The sequence below is a fragment of the Nothoprocta perdicaria genome, unplaced genomic scaffold (assembly GCF_003342845.1).
Source record: "Nothoprocta perdicaria isolate Ctin4 unplaced genomic scaffold, notPer1 scaffold_14, whole genome shotgun sequence".
Classification (NCBI taxonomy): Eukaryota; Metazoa; Chordata; class Aves; order Tinamiformes; family Tinamidae; genus Nothoprocta; species Nothoprocta perdicaria.
The window spans coordinates 4,820,912-4,846,735 of record NW_020454538.1 but is presented as its reverse complement, the minus strand read 5'-3'; the positions used below and the strand labels follow the sequence as shown (position 1 = coordinate 4,846,735).

The window sequence follows — 25,824 nt, the reverse complement described above, 5'->3', positions numbered from 1 at the left end:
AACCAGCAAAACCAGCTGCAATTCCGAAGAGCGAAAACCCGAGGCATGAATAATTTTCGGGGTTTTGACGTGGTGCTAAAGTCATCTAAACTGACGTGCACCTGAATTTTAAAGTTGGTCCGCACGCAGCCATCTGCTAAAGCAGTCGGCAACTTTTAAAATAGACCATRGTCACTTTATTTCTCCCAAATACGATGTAAAGAACAAGTAAACCTTATAACTGTAACGAAATAAAGTTCTTGAAAGGTACGAGCAGGATTAGCCAGAGATATTTGGCTAATATTAGCCAAATAATAATATTTGGAGACTTAATACTAGCCCGAATCGGAATGCAGAAGAGCTGTGCTGTGCGGTAAAATACAGCCGAGCCTTAGGTCACAAACAAACAAATAACCAAAAATAACCTCCAACAAAAAAAAGACCCCCCAAAAAAAAAAAAAAAAGGAAAATATAAAGTCAAGTAAACTAAGCACTTTCTTCCCTTAAAGAAGATCAGATCTTTCCTTAACTTAAAGATCAGATGTTTTAAGTGAGGAGAGAAGAAATTGCACTTGGAATCATTGCGTCTATGGGAAAAGAGCATTGAGAGCTCACACCAGCTGAGAAATTTGAATAGTGTAATAAGTGTGTTTTAAATTGCTATACGAATTGAAGGAAGTAAATAAGCAATATTTTATTTATTGTATTGTGGTCAGAGAGAAATACACAAGCAGATATAAAGTGCACTTCATTCTTTAAATGGCAAAAAAAGAAATTAGTCAGACGTGGATTTGCTTGTATATTGATTTATTTCTGGTGGATCATTCCGCCGGGGAGAAAAAAAAAAAGTGAAGGAGGTGGTTTTTTTTTTCCCTCAATTCAATTTATATAGAAAAAAAAAAAAAAAAGAAAGAAAAAGAAAAAAAGGAGTGTATTTTCTAAGATGAAAGTAAAAGTGTCTGTAGTGAAAGACACAGATTCTGCTCCCGGGCCCTCACCCCTCCCCAGATACAGGGCTTTTATGGATAGGAAAACATGCACAATTTTGAGGATGCACCCGCAATCCACTCTGGTAACTACTTCCTCCCTGTCTTAGTCCACTTAATTTGTAAATAAGTTTCAGGGCCCCTTTTCACAGAACCCAGTTGAGCAGGTAATTTGTTGTTAGTGCTTGTTTAAATGTTGTGAACCATGTGCTCAAAAATAGGAAAACTATACACAAAGGAAGCAAACATGGGAACACAACTGGAAATTATTGAGTTATAAAAATGTCAAAGAAGAGCAATTTGCAAAGAGGCATCAGTAATTGTCTCCTACATTAACGGAAGTGATTTGCCAAACCCAACACTTTTGTTCTGCCCAGGCTGGATGGGCATCTCGCCATTGACCTCAATGGGGCTGCATCAGGCCCCCTGCATCACTCCTGGCTTGGGGCAGACTTGCGGACCTGTGGTCCTGGAGCACGGTTTTGGGGATAATCCCCTGGATGTGTCTGGAGGAGAGAAGATGCATGTGGTTGAGTGGGAGCAGAAAGTAAATCTGAGGGGATTCTCTGTCACAGAGGAGGATTTGAGCAAAGCAACCACAGCCGTGCTTAATAGGACCACTGAGTGGAAAGCACAGATTGAAGAGATGATCTTCAGCAGAGTGACATGTGAAGTCCCGCTTGCACTGTCATGAGGTGATCTGCTATGGTAAGGCCAGGACCCAAGTTTCCTCCCTCCTGCAAGACTGATGCTTTCCCCCAACCCAGACAGGCTCCAGCAAGTCCAACAAGGCAGCTTGATTCCTCTCTGAAAAGAGGCTCTTCGCTGCAAGAGTATGGGGAACTTGGCTTCTCCCTCAAACTCGGCCAGTTAGAACCAAAGTGCCCCCTGGTAGCATTGGCTTTGTGGGGTTGTGTTGGGCTTAACCCATTCTGCTTTATTTAGGATACCCCAAGCCTTAGAACTGATGGGCCAAGAGATATGACCCCATTTTCAGAGCAGTTCTCTCCAGGCTGTGCCACATTCAATCTGCTAACTCTATCTGCATCTTTCTCTTTTTCATTTTTCTTTTTTTCTTTCTTGCCCAAGACTTCTCCTTAATATATGCACATGTGCTAATAGAACAACAGAAGTAAAAAAAAAAAATTGCTGGAGGCTGGTGTGGTCATATGACTGCAGGTGCCAAAGCTGTAACATATTGTGCTTATTTGTTGAACCGGTCCAGGTTGAGAAGTAGTTTCTAATCTTTCATGCTAAAGCCTGCAAAGCTCTGCCCAGAGCCTTGGTTACATTTTGCCCAGGTTGGGAGGTGGTAAAACACAGCTGGGGTTAGGACGAGCAGGCAGATTTTATTTCAGGTTTGCTTACTACCCATGGAAGCATAAAAAGGAAACTCACTGCACAACAGTACACAGGGCAAAATTCACCCTATTATTTTCAAGGCTAGCAGAGCTGCATCTCAGACTGTGTTGTTTGTGTAACGTGTTACTGGTGAGGGCCACAGTAATACTGCTGTTGATTGCAGTGAGGCCACGATTTCACTGAAATCTTTCCCTATGATTTTATTCTTGAAGATATTCCAGAAAATCATAATCAATCCATAGCAAGTAACAAGACACACAGAGGCATACATATTTATATATATATATGCATGTGTGTAAATAATATGTGTGTGTATATATATGTTTGTATATATTTCTTTCCCTAAGAGAATGGGCACCTCCATTCTTAATTAAAATTGGTATTAGTATTTGGTACATATCTTTTTAGAATCATGATATTATCAAAGTGCATTGATTTCAGATATCAATCCCTTTCTTTCTTCTATCTCCTCTCTCCCAAGTTACAATATTCTAACTTCAAAGCAAAAATGAATATTTTGTATTTATCCTGTAGGATTTTTTTTAAGCTGATTTATTGTATCCCATGAATGGTATTAGGCAACGAGATAATATGGATTTTCCTCCTGAAATATATAATATAGGATTACAGGATTGCCCAGGGCCTGATCCTGTCCTACAGCATTTTTCACACTGGTCAGACTGGTACGGAGATGCTAACGTGCTCAGAGGCTGGCAAGGCCTTGGGGAGCAGATTCCAGCTCAGGACATCTCTGAGGGACCACTCATTTTGCAGGTCCCCCCTCAGCAATCATCACGCCTCCCCCAGAAACAAACAAACAAAAATCTTCAAAACCTATGCTTAGGAAAAAAAATGTAACTTGTTTATTTTTGATTTGTGCTGTCCTTTGGCCTGTGTAATTGTGGAGATCTGGAGATTTATTCACGTAAGCTACATTTTGTCTTTTGCATCTTTCCTCAGTTTCAGTGTGATAGAAGAATGAGTTTAGGGTTCAGATTATATGGAGAAAATTCAGAACTGGCTTGATAATATTTAAACTGGCCTTTTGATACTTAATAGGTAAACTCTGTCTTACTCAAGGTCACAACTATCTTAGACCACATTTAGGTTTTGTGGAGGTGTTTTAACAATAAGAAACCTCAGRGAAAATTAGTACAGAAGACTAATTTTGCCCTGTATTTATCACTTTCAGGCAGCCCTGTGGCCTGCTGCTTAAAGTTTTGAGCTAAATTTTACTTGGCACAAAGGAAAAGATTTTTTTTTGTCAGGGAAAACAGAACATGTTGGATCTATGACTTCCCTTTTACATGAGGGTCTGGATATATTTATTTGTAAAAGGTTTGGCATGAGATGATTATGAGGTACCAGAAACAACCCGGGATGCTCTATTTGATCTGTCTCCTGATATGATGAAACTTATTAAAAGAAAAACACATGTGAAAAATACGTAACATAAAATTTGTAAAGGTACTGTAGTTTTCCTACTAAACACATGCATTTTTTTTTTTTCAAAATCTAATTTACCATTTTCTTCTGTAGACATTCTGTATCACAAGGATACTTCTAAAATATTTCATGGATGGTTTTAATTCTGACTAGACATTTTTTTATCATCAAAAAAACCTGTCACCTCACACCTCTCCTCCTTTCCACACCATTCACAGATACATTGAACATCTGGAGGCCTGTGGGACTTCATTAGTCGTCTAGCATTACTTTTTTTTTGCATATCTTTTGAGCAGTTATTAATGCACATGAGGATCCTCCCTCTTACTCCATTAAACCATATCTACTTTAAATGGTTTTGATAACTGACCTAATCAAAAGCTTTTTAGAAATCTAAGAACATTATATCAAGTATGTGACCTTTATCCACTAGCTCATTTTCTGCTTTGAAGAACTTTGCGATGCCTAGGAGACATACTTGTGACTGCAAAGTGATTACGTACCTCTCTGTATGCAAGAGTTATATATTCTATTTTCACCAATCTGCCCAAAACAAAAATCAGATTTATTGATATTTGATTCCCTGAAAGTGCACCAAAACCTTTGAAAACCTTGGTGTCGCATTAGCTACTTTCCCTTCCTCTAGTCATGAAGCTGGTTTCAATAAATGATTTAGGAGTTTTAAATCTCAATTTACTTAGGGCTCTTGGGAGAACTGTGGCTGTCCTAGAGATTCATCACCACTTGCTTTATGGAGTTGTTCTGTAATTTCTGCTGACGCTGAGAAGAAGTTATAGACTAGGCTTAGGTATCCATCTGCGAGGAAAGAAATCTGATCTGAATTTCCTCAAGCAGCAGGAGGAAAGGGATCTAGTTCTCCTTCCGTTTTGAGGGCCATATTTCCAATTAACTACCAGTCTGTGYGCTCCATTTCATGCTCTGCTGCGTCTGCCTCGACTGAGCCCTTTGTGGGTGGATAAGCAGAGAAGAATTATTTTGCTGTCCATGCTTGGGGTTAGGTATAAGCCAAGAAGCCCGGTCCTGTGAAGACTGATGTAAGTCTGGTTGAGCACACATAAAGAAGGTCATCTCTTTAGGGAGTTTTGATATTGAAAATGAGGTGTTTGTAGAGTTCAGGAGATATGCATTCAAAYTCAACCTAAGTCTTATGTACTTCTACCTCTTAACATACATTCTGACAGTCAACAGAGAATATTGGTTTTATTAAATGAAAATATTTTCTTTTTTACAGTGGCTTTTTAGAGAAAAAAACATTATTATAGGGATGTGCTTTGGTAAAACACATGGAAGTGAAGCAATGGAATTATCGCCATTGATATGCCATTCATGTATCATTTAAACATGTCTTTTATCTGGACCTTTACCATTATAGTGAAGCATATCAGTCAGTAATTTCTACAAAAGTTGATGCCAGATTCCTCTTGAAACCTAATCATTAGATTTGCAGAGCTTGGCCGGTTGTGTGTAAATGAAAGTAGAACATCCTGTCTCTCGGATGCTTTGAATGATTGAATAGAAGCATTTAGATGCTATGGGTTATTCTAGGAAAAAATATTGTCATTGATAGGCTGGGAACGCAAGATATCTGAGATTCTTACAGTAAAATAATAAAAGACAAAGAAATGTATAACAGGTACACTTTTAAACATGTTGCAATACTAGAGTTGCTAAGCAGGATCACTACAGCATTATACATGCCAAAATCAAATCCCCAAAAAATCAAAAATGTATAAGGAGGTATCATAGACAAAACAACAGTGGTTTTTATTTTTATTTATTTATTTATTTTTTTTGTTAAATACTTATTTAAAAAGATTTCCTATGGAATAATGCTCAAGGTTATATTCAGAAATGTTCCTGCTGAGAACACAAGCCGTTTAAGCAAATAGAAATCACAGCATCACGTGTGATTTTATTTGTGAGGGGCACTATAGACAGTAYACAAACCAGCCAGACGGTAGATCCCACCGGGACACGCATGGAGTGACATTCATGCCTGGTGCACAATTCCCAATTGTTTCTCTATTTTTGTCAGACCGATGCAGAAAGACAACTTCTACATTTTACAAGTGCACAAATGATTGCAGATCCCTGAAAGTAAGTGACAATGTCAAACGTATTATCTCACTCTTCTCCTAATGTACATGTATGAGTGTCTCTTTATATGTATCCTTACAAGAGCTTAATCCAAAAGGCAGCTCGTAAGAGTAGCTTTCATGTTCTCTTACTTAGAATGGGCATTTTCATGTATTTTGTCTTTTTTTAGTGCTATTAATCATAATCTGCAATATTATAATAATGCAAGATTGTATTAGCATTGTATTACAGAATGAGAATATGTCTGTGTTCCCAGATTTTCACATTAAAAGGTGGCAGAAAAGGTTTTCAAAAGCAGCAATCATCATTTATTTTCATTTAGACTCTGCCTTACTTTCTTCAGGAATTATTTAAGCTAGTATTTCCCTCAGAAAACAAACCAATAAACAGTTTTAAAATCAGGTTTTTAATTTTATTTTTTTTCCTCAATTTTTATCTCTGCTCTCCAAGCCTGAATGTCTGACTTTTTCTCATATAGCAATAAAATGAGAAAAATTACTTTAATTTCATCCAACCCATACACCCACGTGAGGACAGTTTTCTGGAGAGAAGCAATATGACTTRACACAGACAAAAGGGACACAAGGTGGCAAGTTGGGCATCCTGACAGAATAAATGTAAGGTTTATGTCTAAAAGCAAGGCTTCCGTTACCATCACAATGAATCCTTCTGGGAGGAAATATGAGCCCTGTAACTACCGATATTCACATTTCTGCAGTTTTTATATATATATATAAATACAAGATATATATATATATATACATAAATAAAATTTGTATATATATATATATCTTCAACTGCAGATATTTCGTGGGGGAGTTGATAAAAATGAGATCAATCCAAAGCAAAGCCAAGTGATGCCTGGAGAGCTGGGGAGAACGGAATGGGCAATTGTGGCACTTTTGCCAGGGAAGATGCAGCAAGAGCAGATTGCTGCCACGACTGTGCTTCCAAATATTAGCCTCCCAGAGTAGCAGCATGATGAAATGMAGTGTAGTGGCACTGTGCCTTGGAGAGGGTGAGGAGGAAAATCCCCTCTGCATTGCTGCTACGTTCCCTGATGCTGCTTGAAATGTGAAMACAGGTTGCTTTGCAGATAACTGTGAATACTTGGGAGAATGGCCTGTTCCTGGCTCCTTAGACCAGTAGTGCCTTCATTTCTTGCATTACAAATTCATAGAAAATTGTGTAAAAGGAGTTATTTGTCCACTTGTCTGTCCTAAAGTGTAGGCAGGGTTTGCCCACTATTTATCTGTAAGAAAGCTGCAGGGSAGAAGTTCACTAAACACCTATGCAAAAAATCAGTCAAAATGCAATTTGCCATCACTGACAAATTCAGCTTGTCCTGAATAATGATCTAGGGAACAAAAATAGGCAGACTATTCATAGCAGTCACTCCTGCATTGCATAGACAACTTAATTCTAATTAGATATATTGCAACATGCAAATCTGTTATAGTTACACTGTAAAATACAAAATCATTATAGAATATTTATGCACTACAAAAATGCCAAACCATTTTTTTACAAGAACCATTGAAATATGATTTTTAATTGTGCACATCACCTGTGTGGTGAGACATCAGTGAAGACCTGCTAACATTAAGGACAACCCTGTGTGCTCTCATCGTTACCAATTAGGGAAGAAAATATTAATTTAACCTGAAGAATATCTAAAGGACAAGATACTAAACCCCTAAAAACCCACACTGTCCATTTGTGCCTCCGAAAGTCTTCCCCTGAGCACTGTTAACTTTGGGCATCCATTCATTTTTCTTTTTTCTTTTTTTTTTTTTTTTTTAAATCTTGACCTGACTGCATTCCAGGGACTCTTAACAACGGATTAAGGGCATATTTAGCAGTGACCAATTCATTACAGCTGAACTCCTGAGTCATCTGCAGTCTCCTGACTAGGGTGAATGTCTCTCTTTGCAACTTTTATTTATTCTGTGTTTTTTATTGCCACTGTAGGTTTGATTTGCTTTTCAAAAAAGAGTATCTTTTAGGGAAACACCTTCTTATTTTCCTCTAAAGATTTCAGAAAAAAGGACAAATCTCTAAAAGAAAAGATATTTGTCTGGTGCTTTACATTTAATTTCATATATTTTTTTTTAATGAAAAAATAAACCAATAACTAGGCAATTAACTATGAATATATTTATTATTAGGCTTTTATGTATTTTCACATCTTTTTAATGGTTGCTATTTAATCTTTCAGATATAATTTCTGATATTCATAAAATAACAGAAATATTTCTATGCACAGATGTCTTGCGGTCCCTGTATGTGAATCTACTGCTGTTGGAAGGGATGCCCATGGAAAGGCCTTTTCAGGGGCTGCTGTGGTGTCCTGGAGCTCCGCTCTTGCGCCGAACAGTTCCCCTTTCCCAAGAGCAGCAATGACATCTAGTGGCTGATTCAGATCATTAAAAAGTTATCAGAAATAAATTATATTACTCAATTCCACCAAATATTTGTCAGGACTTCTTCATGAAGGAAGGAATGATTTCACATCAGTGACGGAGCTACAAGAAGTCTCCCCAAACTCCACAAAATTTCACAGCATGTGTTTCATTACCRGGTCCTTAATGTCAAAAAATCTCTTAACTTATGCAGATGAATGAATACATGGAATATGTGAAACTGAATGCTCCCATTGAAGACCGAACAGTTCATTCGCATGATGATCAAAAATTCTCTACAGAAGAACAACTCAGTTCCAACAAAAACACAAGAAAAATGACATGAGGGCTTGGACTACCCAGCTAAAAATCAAACCTTTTTCATTGAGAAGCTTTCTAAATTTTCTAAGAAATTCCTAGGAGCTCCAAGAGGGGCAGTGAAAGGAAAAATGGGAAGGGAGATGAATCACCTCATCGCAGGGATGATGTCTGCTTCACTTAGAAACACCCTACTGATATTGCCAGTCACCTCTTTTGCCCCTGTCAGCCCTGGGCAGTGACTCAAATGTGAAGTTGTGATCAGTAAAGATAGAGGGGGGATATCATGTCCAGCAACTTGGAATAAAGCTCTCCTTTCTCTTCTACTGTGATTAAAAGTCAAAGAGGAACTCAACACACTTAGTTTTGCTATTCTGTCCAAAGAGTCACTGAGTTCCATCTTAATTTCCTTACCTCTACTCGTGGAAGGTCTTGTTATTTTTACAGAAGTAGTCCATGAGAGGTGCAGCCATGGACTAGGACATGTTAGTTGCTCTGTCAGTGACGAGAGGCTGACCCAAGCCCAGAGCCCAGGTAAGAGTTTGACCTGCAAGTGATCCTCTTGCTTTTTGCACTGCTTCCATGGCTGTTCTAGAACCATCAGCAGAAATGCCAGAGCTTGGACATAATTCTCTTCATTTGGCATCAAAGGAGCATCAAACAACTTGAAACAATGTACGYCACATAATTTCCAAATATCAGAGGGAAAACTGTGATAATACTATTCCATTTTTTGTTCTGGAATTTGTATTTGTCAGTCATGTTGACTTTACATACTCAGTTGGGATCAAAGGAATGTTTAAAACAATTGGATTTTTCCATGAAGTAGACAACTTTAGTTTCAGATGGACTCTACTGTAAATTATAGTGAGTATGTCAGTATTTCAGATCACTTGGTTATTTTCTGTGTGAGAAGCAGCTCTAATGATTAGCTGTGTTAAAATCAGTAGCCAGGATAAATGCTTCAAGAGCAAGCACATAAAAACATTTCCTTCTAAAGTACTTGAAAATGCAACTTATATCCAAGAAAAAAAAAATAAAAGGAAGCACTATTTTGATATATAGAGACAAGAAGTTCCAAGACTCTTTCAGTGATGGGATTCAAAAACTASCATTTGATTTTGATCCCCGGGAGATTAATAGCGTCTTCTAATGAGACCAGTGAAGCAATGATAGCTACTCTAATTGGTAACTAATAGAGAGAACTCTCAGGCTTTAACAGTTCATGTACCATTCCCTAATAACTGTTGTAGAGTAAAACAGTGGAACATTAAACTCATCAGTCATTGGTCCACATRCAACAGCTTGCAAACTGATAAACTGGAATTGTTCTTCCATCAAGAGTAAGCCAACTGATGGTTTCCCATCAGTTAAATGCTCACAGCAAGTGCCTCTTGTGACACGACCTTAGGTAAGGGGTAAACAGGGAATTTTTAACAAGAAGATACTGTTGCTTTCAAACAACCAATATAAACCATACCAGCGTCTGTCTACAGCAATAAGTACCCAGCAGTAGCAGCTGTTTCTAGGGTTCTTTGGCCATGAATAAGTTGTGCCTCAGGTCTTCTGCAGATTGTCATTTATTTAGATTTATACTCTTGGCTTTCTTCTGTACCCCCAAGGGATTCAAAATGCACTTGCTGGCAGCAACTTTGCCCAGTTTTCTAATCAAGTGCAAGAAGAATATTTTTTAATTAATTGACAAACGTATGAGTAGAAATTGAACTATTTTTAGAGATAAAAGAGGAGGAAAAGTGATGAGACGGGATGAGCYGTAGGCAAAAAAGGGAATTAGAGCTGAAGTCATGTACTTCAACTTGCTCAGACTGTACTTTATTGCTSTATTTAAAGATAGGTCTTGCAGAGTGGGTTAGATAGGAGACAGCACTCAGGTGAGTGGCGCTGTAATCTGTGTATTAAAACAAAGATGTGTTATGCTGGGATTTGACTTTTGGATTATGACCATTTATTTAGTGGCATGAATTTGATGTTGCAGGATGACTCYAGGTTTGTCTAAGGGGACTTATATCAATATTTTGACACTGTTGATGAGGCAGAGCGTTGTTAGCTCAGGTTCATCCAGCTGTAGGTACACTGTGTTCTCACGCATACTTCTCCAGGCAGCTCTACCCACATTGCATACAGGCTGTTTAGACTCCTTGTCCTCCTTACTCCTACTCTCTGCTTTGCTGAGATCACACTGAAATCTATCCCTGTCCTCCAGCTTTCTGAAGAATTATAAAATTTATGTGGTCTATAAAATATAGCAAACATTTTGAACAGAGCAGAAGATAGGAGATAGCTCTTACATTTTGACAGTAAACTGCTGAGATCTACTACTCAGATATTTTTATTGACAAGTTTTATATCTATCCACAGGAGTTTTATCAAAACCATTTCCTTAGCTTTGGCGAAAGTATGTAATATCTTCCCCAAAGTTCTCTATGGACAAAAGAGATCACATATCSTACTCCTTTTGCATACCCAATACCTGTTGTCCGTTAGATTAAGTCAATAAATTAATAACAAGTTGTTTTGAAACAACCTGCTTATACACAATACATAAAGACTCAGATCTTTATCTGAGGGAAGTAAGGAAAACCGAGGAAGTTGTATCCAAGCTTTTAGTGCAATAGCCAATTCTCTTGTAATCACATGAAAATAAATGATGATACACAAAGCATACTACATAGTGACACACCGTATGTCCTCACACTTCTTATCCCATATGACAAGGAGATAGGTATTTATTACTACTCTTATTGCTGATGTGAATTAATCTCCAGTGATTAGCTGGTGCATTTGCTGGTTGCTTGCACTGTGCTTACAATTTACTATGTTTGTCCTTTTAAAAAAGTACATTTTCAAGAAGGACCCAGACTGATTCAGTTTAGTTAATTTATTGATGAGTACTATAAGAATACTGATCAATCAGGTTGACAGTTGCACATTAACAATCCAAAATGTAGAGGGAGTCTTCTGCAGAAGCTGAAGCAATACGATGAGGCAAGTTAGGCTTTAATGCTCCAGTTGTTCCATAAATGAATCAGCAGAAAGTGGTATATGCTAACAGAATTTAAAAAAAATCATTAAGTGTATGTTCTAACTGTAACCTGTAAATTACTACAATATCTTTTCCTAACACTTTTTGCTATAYAGTGCAACAATAAACCAGAAATCACTGCCTTGTTTTGAATAGGATATTAAAAAATAAGTAGCGCTTTATACTACTCAGATCATAGCAATGAGAAAATATTTTCTTGGCAAATTTTCTTGTCCTTCCCCTGGCATGCTTTTGAAACTTGGATACACAATATATTAAGACTGGCTTACTCAGACAACAAACGAAAAGCCATTTGAAGTAAAATTGAAGTTATTTTTTGGCTAAATATACAAACACTAAATCTCTAGGACATGTTGCCCATGCCCATACAGTCAACATTTTAGTGTACAAAGTCGTTTTTGATGATAAGACTTACAGAGCAGCCAAGATATGCTCTGTCTGACCAACATTTTCATTGMTCAGTGCAATGGGCAAACTTTTGGTACAATCTCTGTCAGTAGCTCCAGTGATGCTCAGGAAGCACAAGGTCTTCACAGTGCCTTTTTCTTCTTTTCTGCCTTGTGTTGCCATTGCATATGTTTAAACTCAAGTTTACAATAGAACACTTTCATTGCACTTTAACACACATACATGACACACTTCCCTCTGGTCTTCTTTTAAGAATGATATCACACTTCTTAGAATGAAACAAGAATACTCAAGATGAGATATTTTGTGACTACATCTTAAAATGATACAGAGCAGAGTCTTCAGTCTGCCTTCAGAGGCCCCTGAKTAAGGCCTTGGGTCTGAAACAGACCCTGTTTTAGATATTATACAGATAAGGCCCTGTTTTCATATCCAAACTGGGGAGATATTAATGTACATGGCATAGATGTCACTAAAAGATGTCACTGATGGTGGTTGTCCAGCAATTGTACTTCATTTTACCCCTTGGAAAACTAGAACAGGGCCAGTTGCACCCATACCTAGGCCTTCTCTAAAAATCAGGTACCTTCTGTTGAAAGATTTGCTTTCTACAGTTGGGCAAAGAGCCCTCAGTCTTTGGCACTGTCTCATCAAAGACACTCCAGAAGTCCTTTTATCTGTTAGTAGAGTCATTTTTGGAGTGTGGAGACTAGAGACCTGAAGGATTTGTGTGCTTTGCACAATTAATTCAATGGAAATCCTTTGGGTTATTGCTACTTTAAGCAGAATCGGTTGATGTTGGACTCAGGCAAATGAATTATGCATCAGATAAGCCACAATTTTCCTGCTATTTCTTCTATCGGAAAATATGTCTGGACAGAATGTTTGGCTTAAAATTATTTTTAGATGCCTCAGGCCTCCTTAATTTGATTTTTGTCTTGTGTTTGGAAATCAAATTGTAGAATGTTCCAAAAAACCAAAACAGTTCTAGTCTTTTTCTCTCTGCAGAATTACAAACTTGTSAACAGGAAAGGTTTAAATGAAACTTATCTGAATACTTCAAGGAAAAAAGAGCAGTTTGGTAAGTAGGTGACTTTTTATTTTACTWCTTTTTTTAAGAATGAAACTAATTCCTTTTGAGTAATGAAAAGTTATTTGACATGTCCAGAGGAGCATTTCTGTTTAGATACTGATCAGCTGTCATATTTAATACAACTGATCAATAGAGGGCAGCAAATTCCTTGTAAAATGCAGGAGTGCACTCGATTTAAACAATTCAGTTTAAAAATGTATAATGACAATTAAGTTTTCTGGTTAGATTTAAAAAACAACAAGGAAAATAGATTATTTAAAAAATAGTTGCTGCTAATTTATCAAGTTCTTAAGTGTTTTAGTACTTCAGCAGTCCATAGGTGTTGAAGGATAAATGTTCCAATTTGACATGCTAACATGATAAATTTCTGCTTAATGAAACATAAGCGTGACTAAGAGTCCTTTTTACTTTAAACACAGATCCCAGAAACTGGGACAGAATTAAATAATGGGAGGATTATCATCCCATAAATAATAGGACAAATTTTCTGAGAGTTTGCATTCAGTTTTGAGAAGAGTTTTTTTTGAATCATATGAGAAAATTATTCCTGTTCAGTACTCTGTCAGATATATTATATATACAAGGCAAGATATATTTTCCAGCTCAGCTTCAAGCAATTGCTTAAATGGCAACTCCTCTCTGTTTATGGCTAGTTCTGTAATTTTTTATTCCACAGTTTTTATGGTGGCTCAAAGGGAACTTCTTGTAAGTCTTCCAAAACAACAGAATTAATAAACTCTGATTTTATATGGGTTTGTATCTTAGGATTGGAGTTTCAGGATCTAACATAGTGCAATTAATGAACTTCCTGCTTTTGGAAAAGCCCAAATATACATTCTTTGATGTATAATAAAGAAGGAGTTTATGCAGCATTATTTCACTCTAGATTTTTTTACTGTTTTTTTTTTCCTCCCTCTATACAACTGTCCARTAAAATAAAATCTGGAGAAAACTATCACTGTAGAGTCTTTCAAAGCTAAGTCAAAACATACTGAACTTGGCCACCATATTTAAATATCCTTTCAACCTTTTCTGTAGGAGACTGAGAGATGTCTATATTCCTGAAAGATGGTAGTACAGTATCACCTAATTTTCACTCCAAAATTAAGATTACACTCCAGAYTCCAACATCATCCTCCTCAGAGAATTTTGCTATGTGTTTTTAAACAAAAAAAAGAGAGCCCTGTGGAGATGTTGTTAGGCTGTTTCCCTCCCAAGCTCTTCTTCCCAAGCTCCTCAGTCCTTGCTCCCAATCCTATTTCTGAGTTGTTAAATGAGACCTCCATGCTCCTCAGCATGCTAGGAGAATCTTCTAAACATCTATTCAGCCTAGTCAACTTGCATAAAAATTTGCAAATTTTAGACAAATTGGGCAGAAAACCATAAAGAAAATCTTTGCAAAATGCCACTAGAAAAAAAACCTGGAGACAAAAGATTTATACAGTAAAGTGAAAGCAAATTAAATGAAATTTTAACAGGTTTAAAAAAAAAAAGATAGGAACTAATTAAGGCATTGTGAAGGTAGGAAGAAAGCCATCATTTGAGGAGTATATTAAGTTATTTCATTTGAGTAAGTGTGCATAAGAACAGGTTCTCAATATTTTTATTGAGATCTATGAAGGACAGGATTCTCCAAAAATCATACAGCTCCAAATCCTGCAAAGGTATTAGCGATTAGTTACACTCCTTTTCATGAAGTGGAGCTCAAATCACAGCTCTTTTGGAAGATGATACATTCAAGTATTACTACCATCATGCATTGAAGAGTATTCCTCTAGCTGAAGTTCCTCTAGCTGAATATTTACAAACTAACCACAAGAAACTTCCTGGTAAAGGGCTAAAAAACAAGAGTGTTAAATCACAGCAAGTGATGCAGAATCCCAATTGAATCAGCCATACCAAGCTAAAGCAACCAAATGAAGCAGGGCCTTGCAAAAGTCAGCCTTTTAAAACGAAGGTAAACGTGGATGCCATACTCCCTCTTGATGTGGAAAAACAGAGGGGTTAATAGTTGTTTAAGGAAGCTGGTATTTGACTTTATTARGGCAAGAATGCCATATAAAGGAATTATTGTATTTCATTGGGGTATTTGATCTGAGATTTCTGGTTTATGTGGACTTAAATTATGTAAGAGTGATAAAATCCTTTTCAATGGGATTTGGTACCTTGACTGAAGAAGCTGGAGATGGAAATTCTGTCATGGATGTGTTGAGGAGTTTGTTTTTGTGCTGATGTGGAAGATCTGAGGTTTTGCTAGGTAAAGGCTGTCTTTCCATCGTTGATGACTGTGGTTTGTGCTTCTCTTGTATGGTCCAATGCCATCAAGAGTGATGATACCACATCAAACTGGAGACTTATGTGAGTGCTATGAATGTCTATTTTTAAGTAGTTTCAAAGAGAAGTTTTATCATCCCTCTTAGTTCTGCTGCAACGTAACTGTGTATAGATTGCATGACTTTGAATATTTAGATACATATCTAGTTGTTGCCTTTCATTGCCCAAATATTCACAGATAAAGACCTTTAAATCAGAGTAACAGGTTGTGCTTCAATCTTTCTTTCTCTCTGTGGCCAAATGTAAAATGAACAATTAGTCACATTGAACTGATGTTCAGTTGAGACCTTACATTCAGTGCCAAAGTACTTTGTCCTAATTTAGACTTTGACCATATATGCACTTTAGCCTGTGTCTAGAATCACTCACAGTATGTAAAGTTATTGACTTTGAAGTTGTTGACCCATATGAGTATAGTTCAGCAGTTCTCAGAAGGTCAGAGGCTTGGACCTAGTATTTTTTTGACTAATCAAGAAAAGGCTAAGAAAACAATGGAGTGCTCTGTGCTGCTGACATTTTTTTTTTCATTGCGGATAAAGAAAACAATAAAAAGAGTTTTCACTAGAGATGTTAGGGTTAGAATGAGGCTATTTCCTCTCCTCAAATTGACTTGAGAGGTTAAAGTTCTTGTATTTCATAACAGATTTTTTAAATTCTTCTGTGGATTCCTTGATGCATGCTTGGTGGTTTGGTGCCAAATTGGGGTCTGATTCAATCCCACTCAGAGGCAGTGGAATGAGCTTCCTATCCTGTGTTTTATTGTTGATGTTGTTGGGTTTTTTTTGATGTCTCCTGGAAATACACTGTGGTTTGTCCCAGAACATCTGCACAAGCAATAAATAAATAAATAAATAGATAGATAAATACATAAATGAATATAATTTCACCTATGAACATAGGGGTGCAAGTGCCCACTTAGATATGATAGATTGCTTTGTTTGTACTGAAGACAATTCTAGCATGAGACTTCAGTGCTGTCTATTGTGACATGTCACTCGTCTTGGGTGAAAAACTCTTAATATCTTCTTCAAAAAGTCTATTTTTTAGAAAGTAAATCCCAGCATGTTGAAAGCTATCTAAAGTATTCAGCTCTGTGTGACTAATACTCTCAAATGCTAACAAAAGCTATAGCCAACATGATCCCATGACAGAAGTCTCAGTTTTCTTCATGAATCACAGAATCATAGAATCCTTTAGGTTGGAAGGGACCTTTAGGGATCACCTAGCCCAACCAGCCCTCCACACGCAGGGTCACCTAGAGCATGTTACACAGGATTGTGTCCAAGTGGGTTGTGAAGCTCTCCAGAGAAGGAGACTCCACAACCTCTCTTGGCAACCTGTTCCAGGGCTCTGTTACCCTCACTGTCAAGAAAATTTTCCTTAAGTTCCTGTAGAACATTTGATGCTTCAGTTTGTGGCCATTTCCTTTCGTCCTATCAGTGATCACCACTGAAAAGAGTCTGGGCCTATCCTCCTCACTTCCTCCCTTAAAGTATTGGTAGATACTGATCAGGTCCCCCCTCAGCCTTCTCTCCTTCAGGCTGAACAGGCCCAGCTCTCTCAGCCTTTGCTCATAGGGCAGATGTTCCAGGCCCCTGACCATACTCAGAGCCCTGTGTTGGACTCTCCAGAAGCTTCACATCCCTCTTCTACTGGGGAGCGCAGAACTGAACACCATCTCTGGATGTTGCCTCACCAGGGCCAAGTAGAGGGGAACAATCACCTCATTTGACCTGCAGGAGACGCTCTTCTTAATGCACCCCATGATCCTGTTGGCCTTCTTGGCTGCGAGGACRCACTGCTGTCTCATGGTCAACTTGTCTCCCACCATGACGTCCAGGTCCTTCTCTGCAGAGCTGCTCTCCAGAAGGTCAGTCCCCAGCCTSTCCTGGTGCCTGGGGTTATTCCTCCCCAGGTACAGGATCGTGCACTTGCCCTTGTTTAACTTAGTGAGGTTTCTCTCCAGCTAGTTGTTCAGACTGTCCAGGTCCCTCTGGATGACAGTGCAGCCCTCTAGGSTATGAGCTACTCCTCCCAATTTCATGACATCAGCAAACTTGCTGAGGGGGCACTCTGTCTCTTTGTCCAGGTCATTGATGAATAAATTGAACAGAACCGGGCTGAGGACTGACCTTGGGGGGACATCACTAACTACAGGCCTCACATGAGACCACACCAACTTAATAAAACAAATTCCTTTTCAGGTGAGACTCTCATCACATGATAAAAGAGTCATATTTTTGTACCATCAGGAAAAAAAGCCAAGTCCGGAAATGATTTGAGTCAAGACTGGAGGGAGAAAGGAAGGGAGAATCTATTGAGCTCGAAGTGAAATGTCCGTGGTGGTGACTCATGGGAAGAATGTCACTCTTATTTTACAGATTTTGCCAAGGACTGGAGAGTTCAAAAGTTGTGACATTCTTCTCTGTGCTTTGTGTGTTTTTTTTCCTTTTCTCTCCTTGAAATAGTGCAGGATTTGGGACTGAGTCATCCCTTCTTCTCACATGAAAAGGAGGGTGCTTGGGGGGATTATTTCCCTAGTTTGCAGGTCTCTCTGAGATTCTGCAATGAAGGGAAACTGGTTGAGTCCTGTGAGCAGAGGGCATCGCTGAAATGGAAAGAGTTCTGTTGCTGGGAATTTTTTTTCCCTTCTTCTGTTTGCAGTGAAACTGAGTGTCAGTTTTGGCTGGTCAGGAGCTGCCTGGGGTGTCATGGAAAAGCAGAGGTGTTGTGGTATCACACATCTGCAGTGCAAACAGAAGTGGAAGGCAAGAACAAATAGGGAGCTCATGGATAATTCACAGGACCACACWGGTCTGAGCCTGTCCAGTGGCAACCCACCTTGCTTTGTTCTTTTTTTCTGACGAGTGTAAATCTAGTTATTGAACCACAGAGTGGAACATCGCCATACATAACACTGGGATACGCATCATGCATGGGGTATGCGGAAGTCGTGCAAGAAATATATGATTCTATGTATTCCTCTGTGAGAGGAATAGAAGAATGATGTGATCTCTTCCACCATCGTCAAGATGTTTCCCAGGTGGATCATCAAGGCRTTGGGTAAATCCTTCAGGTCTGAAGGAAACCAGATAAATAATTGCCGAGTTAGCTGTGTGCATCAGTACAGTACAGTGCAGAATGTGCTAATGGGAGCACACTACTTCTTTCAAAATTGAATATGAATTTAATATTGTATACTGTTTTTTTTTAACATTTTTTTTTTTAACACAGCCAAAGTCATATGGATGGAAAGGAGTTATTTGGAAGAATCTAGAACAACTTTTGACTAATATAAAATAAATATAGGCAGACTTGATTGTTATTGAGCTATAAACAGAGAGTTTTGTAATAGGTGTTGGATGTGAGTTTGGCAGAAATTAATTAATTAAATAAATAAATAAAATCACAAAATAAAAGGTACTTGACTGGCTTAAAAAACATGCTCTGTATTTTTTCAGGATTCATTGCTGCTTATTTTCCATAAAAGTAATTTTTTACTCCACTGGGTCTATTGTAGAGAAACATCACCTCTTTCTTGTGCATGCTCCCTATGACATTCTTACTGCACAGAGCCTGGGTTTCATTCCTGCAATTCTGTTTGTAGCCAGGTTAGTGTTGGAAGCAAAGGAAGCTCTTGTGCTGACTCACAGCTGGATCTAAAGAACAAGATACAACACTTCACCAACCAAGCTGGCATCTCCAGAAATCTGATTTCCATTATTAAGTTGTTCTGAAAGATGCTGCAATTCTCAGTGAGCAATGGTCTCTTTTTAAATGTTTACTTTTTAAAAACCTTATGGCTGTATTTATCAGACTGATGATAAAACAGGGCTCAGAAAGCCATGTTTCAATGGGTTAGGGCCTGCAGATTGCTAAGAGCCATCCTTCAACCCTTCTTTCATTGAAACAGGGGAGAGCTGAGGACAATAATGCCTGTTCTGCTGAACTGGGTCAAAGCTGACAAACCCCGAAACACAGAGTTTTTTAGCATCATTTACATACAGCATGCTCGCTATACACTTGTGTAGATGTAAGGCAGCCCAGGGACATATCAGAGGCTATTTTGTTGTGCTCTGAGGACTGGTAGTGGAGCAGCAGTGTATTTGGTGGTGCACAGGCAGCAAGTCTCCTGCAGCTAGCAGAGCACGAGCCCAGTGTTGCAATGACTACAGGCAAGTTAAAAAGTCTTTTATGCCAAGTTCCCTCTCTGAATTTTCCTTCTATAAGCATGTGATGATGAGACCATCTCTTAGGATTTTGTAAGACTCTGTAGTCCTGCATCCAGAGAATTTTCTGAAGGATAGGAATGGAAAAGGCAGGAGATTAACAGGATGAACTATATAAGTAAGCATACCTTGGGAAAAGGGACTTGTATTTGGCATAAGCTTGCATTTGGAACATTAAAATTGTTTTCCTGGAATTCAGCTAGCAACTGTAATAAAGCAGCCTAAGCTATCTGTGAGTGTTATAATCAAAACAGATAGTGTATAATTAGGTTCCTGTTGTAGCAGCTGAGGATGGAGGTGTTCCAGTCAGGCAGCTCCTCTTGGGTGTTGTCCAGGTGTTGGCACTCTAAGCAAAATCAGGTCAGTATCTCATTAGTGCATTGAGATCTAGCTGGTTATTTTGAGTTCATGGAGGGAGTGAAGATCTGGTAACTGACTGGTAGATAAGGCTGTGTAAGTTGAAATGTAATATTCTTCCATATGTAATGCAAGTTGCTCTATGTAAGTTCTTAGATGCCTCTTACTGCTACATGGGGAGTTCCCTATTTATTTCTTCATTCCTCTTGTGGGTTAGTGTTGCAGTGTAATCGCTGTTCTTCAGAACAGAATGTGGATTGATTTGTCAAAGTTCAAGCATGCATGTTGTGAGGAAAATGTGTCAAGTCTCTAGTCCAACAGACCAGCTTCCTTCTACTTCTGTTTAGCTTCCAGCCAGTGTCTGGTCTGGTCTCACCTAACTAACCTGTTGCCAGAGACCATCACAAGAAGCAAAGGCAAATGTGGTTAATGTTTTTTTTTTTTTTTTTTTTTTTTTTTTTTTTTTTTTTTTTCCTCCCTTATCTTTTTTTTCTTTTAACCTGCTCTTTCTTTTTCCTAATTTGGCTGATGAACCTTTTCACTGCTAGAATAGTACAACTTCAGGAGAACATCCCTAATGAAAGACCCTTCTTCTAAGGGTCTGAACTTTGGCCTATTAAATCATAACTCGGCATAGAGGGGAAGGGGTGGTGTTTTGGGCAGGTGATGGGAGAATGAGATATGTGGTGTGTATAAACTAGTTTGTTCAGATACATTATGATAGAGCTGTTCTGGAAACCATGTTTCAGTGCTCCCATTTCCTTGTTATTTCACAGCTCTTTTAACCCAATAATTCCAAGATCAGCTCCAATCTCCACCTCAGAGGTTGCCCTAYGTTTATCAGAAGGGGAACAGGAAACTGAACAATACTATTGCAGGTGGATTCCAGTTTCTATAATTTTTTATGTGGTGTATTTGTATTTTATATATATCCATATATATGCCATTTAATGCATGAGCATACTTGATAATGGCTTCACTTCTGCTGTGAAAGCAATTGTAGTTTAATTCAACGGTGGAATGGCTTTGGATAGCTTGTTTGTCTAACTGTCTTCCTTCCCTCCAGGGAAGTCTTTCCTGGTGAGTGTCCTTATTTATTTGCTATATGTGCCTGAAAACCTCAGTTGACACTGAAACTYGGTATCAGCTTTTCCTTATGTTTGAACCATACCTTTTCTCATGAAGCTTAGTGTGAAGAGATGAAATATYAAAAGGGGGCGGGAAGAAAGCAGAGAAAAAGTTTGTAATATGAGCTGTCTAAAACTAAAATAACACAGTGACTTCTGAGACCTATATTCCCTGCTCTTGATTTTCTGTAAGTTTGATTCTTTTAAAGTATAGGAATATGCACGTAGACATTCTCAACAGTACTTGAATGTAAAGAAATATAGATGAATATTTCTGGTTATTCCTCTTCAATGACTGTGTAAAATTGCTGTATTATAACTACTCACGGAGGAGGCAATACACTGCTTTTTTCTTTTTTTTTTTAACTTTTTTTTTTTTTTTTCTTTTGAAGAGAGAGGGCATTTTATGGAAACTAAAATAAAACCGAAGGGCATGTGAAACAACACACAGGGGAAAGAGAAGGGAAAGGAAGATTCTTTTGGACAAAAATCTATATAACAAAATGAATGAAATTCTCGGTAGCRTTACCTGAAACTTTCCAGGGACACAAAAAACGTGTTTCTTTGCCATGGTAACCCAGGTGCATGGTAGCCCTCCAAGCCAATTAAAGTGTGCAGACAGAGGCTGGGGAGCCAAGMCCTGCAAGCAAATGAGTAAAATGCACCAAATGAATCCAGTTAATGGGAGAGAAGACGAGCAGGGAGAGAAGTGCCGTGAAGCAGAGTGAGGAAATAATAAAAAAAAATACATTAAAAATGGAACTCAAGTAGACAATGCAAAAAAAAAATGTTGTTTGGAAGTGCCTGCTTATTAGCAGTTACAGTTGCACATGCAACGACAAGATTTTGATAAATATGCTGGCAATCTTTAATATTATCATGCCTTTAAGTTTCACAGATCATATGACACCTACTGTGTATGGTTAAGGATCCCAATTGATGTCACCAGTGATAGTTGGTGGCTTTTTGCAGGGGTTCGGGGAGAGCTGCAGTTGCATCTGTTTCTGCCCCTCACCAAGCTGCATTGTTGACATCAGCAGTAAGTTAAATATCACCTGTTTTTCCCCAACCTCAGTACCGTTTTTTCCTGCAGTAACCTGGGATGACACTTATTTAAAGGAGTCTTTCTTGGGCATTTCCTACTCTCTCATTCTTTTCGGCACTATCTTGTTGGGCCTGTCCTGGGTGCTGTGCAGTGGCTCGAATGTAGGATATAGGAAGGTACTATGCTCACAGGCAGCGAGGSCTTGGGCTCCTGTTTCTTTTTCCTGTTTGCAATTAATCTTTACTGAGGTGCTTTTTTAAAATTTTTTATTTGCTACTTTGTAGTTCTTATAGACTTATTTCAAAAGAGGGCTTGAAAGACACTTTGGCATGATTTGTTTTTGTGTAGTTTTCTTTTATGCTTTATTATAGCTGGATAGATAAAAGAAACATCCTTTTTAAAAAAAAAAAAAAAGACTTTGTTCTTTCAGGATAATCACTTTTTACACTTATCAGTTACTTTTTTTATACAAAAGTTTTTTTGTTGTTGTTTTTCTTCCCATCCTTTCTTCATATCACTGTGCTCTGACTGAATCGCCATCAAAGGCTTCAGGATTTTCACCTTCTCTCTTGCTGTTCTTTCATTTTATTCTCCCTTTTTGACACACATGTCTAGGAAGCTGGGAAAGTGTTTGAAGTTGATGTTTCTGGAGGCCGTGATCTTTTCCAGTTCGCAGAGGGGAGAGCAGGGAGATAAGGAAGAAATAGTTGCCTCCTTCCTTCCTTGTATTTGAGTGTATGCCTCTAGAGATGCTTAATCATACTTTGCAGCTGAGAGTGAGTTGCTTCCATGTTGTCTGGCTATTGTAATACAAATGATGCCTGGTCCCAAATCTGGKCCTCTAATCCCACAGTATGTTATGGAAGATGATCTTATTCTCCTCACAGTCTCCTATCAGATTTATGCAGCAGGGAATATGCTCCTTACTTAGACCTCTGCTTTTGCCATGTTGCGTACAGGTGGCTCTCCGTAAATAGAAAGCCTCAGAAACACAATGACTCTGCTTCTGTGTCACTGGGGTGGTAGAGATGCTGTCAGGCAGTGTCAAAGTAGCATCAATATTTCATAGTATTTAGGTTAGCTTATTTAGCATTGCTAAATTTTCAGTTGATTCTGGCTTTGAAAGAACGTAGCATGAAGCTAATGGACAAAGCAGTGGCTGAAATAAAGTTCTCTTTTATTAAACTTYAGCTGCATAGAAGCAAATGCTTAAGCACATCCTTCTGGCAAAGGGGCTACGAGCTTTCACTTGAATGTTCCAACTCTTGTATGAAGTTGAGCCAGCATGTATAAGCCCACAAGGAGCCAATGAAACATCTGAATAAAAATGGAATGGGATTTACGGGCTTACTGCAATAAAAGTAAACATACTAAGAACTGTTRCATTTCTCCTGATAATTCCTATATTTATTAAAATAGCATTTTGATTTGATGCAGTCTTTGCATTCTGCATTATGGTGCAATGGAAGAAAGAGAAGAAATCTGAATGTCACAGCAAGCTGGACAATGTGAAGAATAAAGGTGTACAAGAGCTTATATTTATTTTCTTGACGTATAAACCAAGAAAAATAAGGAGGAAGAAAAATACATATGTCCCCAAATTCCCAGGCTAATGAATATGCCAAAATGACTCATTTTCTGTCATGTTTTTAAAAAGACATTGTGCCTAGCTGTTCTTCTGATTTTGTAACTAGAATATAGTGGATCAGAGCRAATCTGTAAGATTGCATTAGCTGGAATATTCACGGGAACTGGGGAGGTATAGCTCACAGCACGCCTTTTTCCTGGTAAATGCATGTGTAATGCTTTACAAAGTTCCTTAAACTGTTGGGAATGCTTAGAAACTGAGTGTATTCTTTCCAATCAGTTARTTATTTTTCCTTAATTGAATTCAAACCTGAATCACAAATAGGTTGGACTTGGCCTGAGAAGTGGTGAGTTGGAGAGATATTATTTTACAATCAATTTCCCTTTAATTTCTACATTGTGCTGTAGTGCTATAGCCTACCCTGGCAAATACATTGATTCTCGGTGTAAGGAGGCTGACTGCAGGGAGAGGCAAAAAAATAGAATGTGCCGGTCGGATCTGTCTTCTAAAATTGCTTTGTCCCATGAGCTATTTCAAACTGTTTCTTAAGAGACTCTGAAACTAAATCACTTGGGAGACTTGATCCCTCACTATACAGAACAAGAATAACTCTACCTGTGTTGCTGCTGACTGACTGAACACAGAATTGTGATTAGGGGCGTTTATAGAAGTATTATCTGTCTACTTTGTATTATGCTTTTTTCTTGTGTTCACTGGAAGAGCTTCCAAATGTTTGAGTGCATGTGTCTGTTAACCTTGTTGACAGCAGGCAAAAGGAGCTGCCGGAGGATGAATTTGGTTCATTTATATGTATCTGCCTCTTAKTTAATGGCATACTGCTATGTCCTTCCCTAGTCTTCTCTAATGCTGCATAAGAGCTAACTTCTGTGTGTGTCTTACACTTTCTAGGTTTCTGGTCATGCAGTATGTGGACTCTACTCCACTGGTGATTCTAAATGTGGAAGGATGCTGTCCAGTTTAGCACTGGCAAAAACTTGGTTGAACAAAGTGATTGTGAACAAGGTTACTCTCTATGCATTCCAGCATGATGCTTTTCTTATACAATGTCATGGTATTAATTTGTGCATGTCACAAACCTAGTTCTCAGACCTTCTTCAAGAATTGCTTTTGGCAGTTGTTTCCTGTCTTCAGATATTGTATAGATCCTCCTGTCTTGTCATTTGTGGTAAGATTTCATGTTAGGTCAAGATGCTCATTGTGGGAAAGAATTCCTCCCTACTGTTTCCTGAGCTGTAAAGTCAACGTACTTAGGAATGCATGAAATTGTCCTTAATTAGCAGAATTGCTAACTTCAGGTTTGSAGGTGGGATTTAGGTATTCTACTAAATTCTGCTTTAAGAGTTGGAACTTGACTTTCAGGTCTAGAATAAGTTTGCCTGGCTTTGAATAGATTTGGTTAATTAAAGAGAATATTTATTCATTAATGTTTTCATGTGTCTGAATGCTGGTTAGGGGCATTATGATTCACCAAAGTATTAATTATTGATAACCCTATAGGYAGGTGTTTAGTATGCATTGAAATATTATTCATGGAACATTTTAATTAAAAAAGTTACTGTTAGGGGGATTGGTAGGTACTTATTAATCAACTAGTAATGTATATTGATTAGATGCAAGTCAAAACTAAACAAACTAGTAATTACTAAGTAACTGCATCTAAGGATGTATTAGGACCCCGTTCAGATTATCATACACAGAAAATCTGTATTTTAACAACATGTTTAAGAACAAATAGTGAAACTTGATCTAGATCAATTGACTTTAAAATGGAATTATGGAGCTCTCCATTAACTGAGGCAGTTTCTAACTATCATATGCACCTTGCAGCCTCCATCTAGTATATGAGTTCTGTTAGTTAAGCTAGTTATGAACTTACCTGTAAGTCTGCTTCAGGCAGCAATTTTGATGTAGACTTGAGCACAATACTATGCTTTAGACTGCTCTGTC

The 25,824-nt window shown here is 38.1% G+C and overlaps 1 long non-coding RNA gene across 1 annotated transcript; it reads left to right on the top strand.

Annotated features, from left to right (window-relative positions):
* The first annotated feature begins 20,138 nt into the window (after positions 1-20,138).
* LOC112943000 lies at positions 20,139-25,282 on the top strand. The gene is made up of 4 exons (XR_003248506.1): positions 20,139-20,192; positions 20,873-20,974; positions 22,196-22,262; positions 23,706-25,282. It is a non-coding gene; the product is annotated as an uncharacterized LOC112943000 (long non-coding RNA).
* The last annotated feature ends 542 nt before the right edge of the window (positions 25,283-25,824 follow it).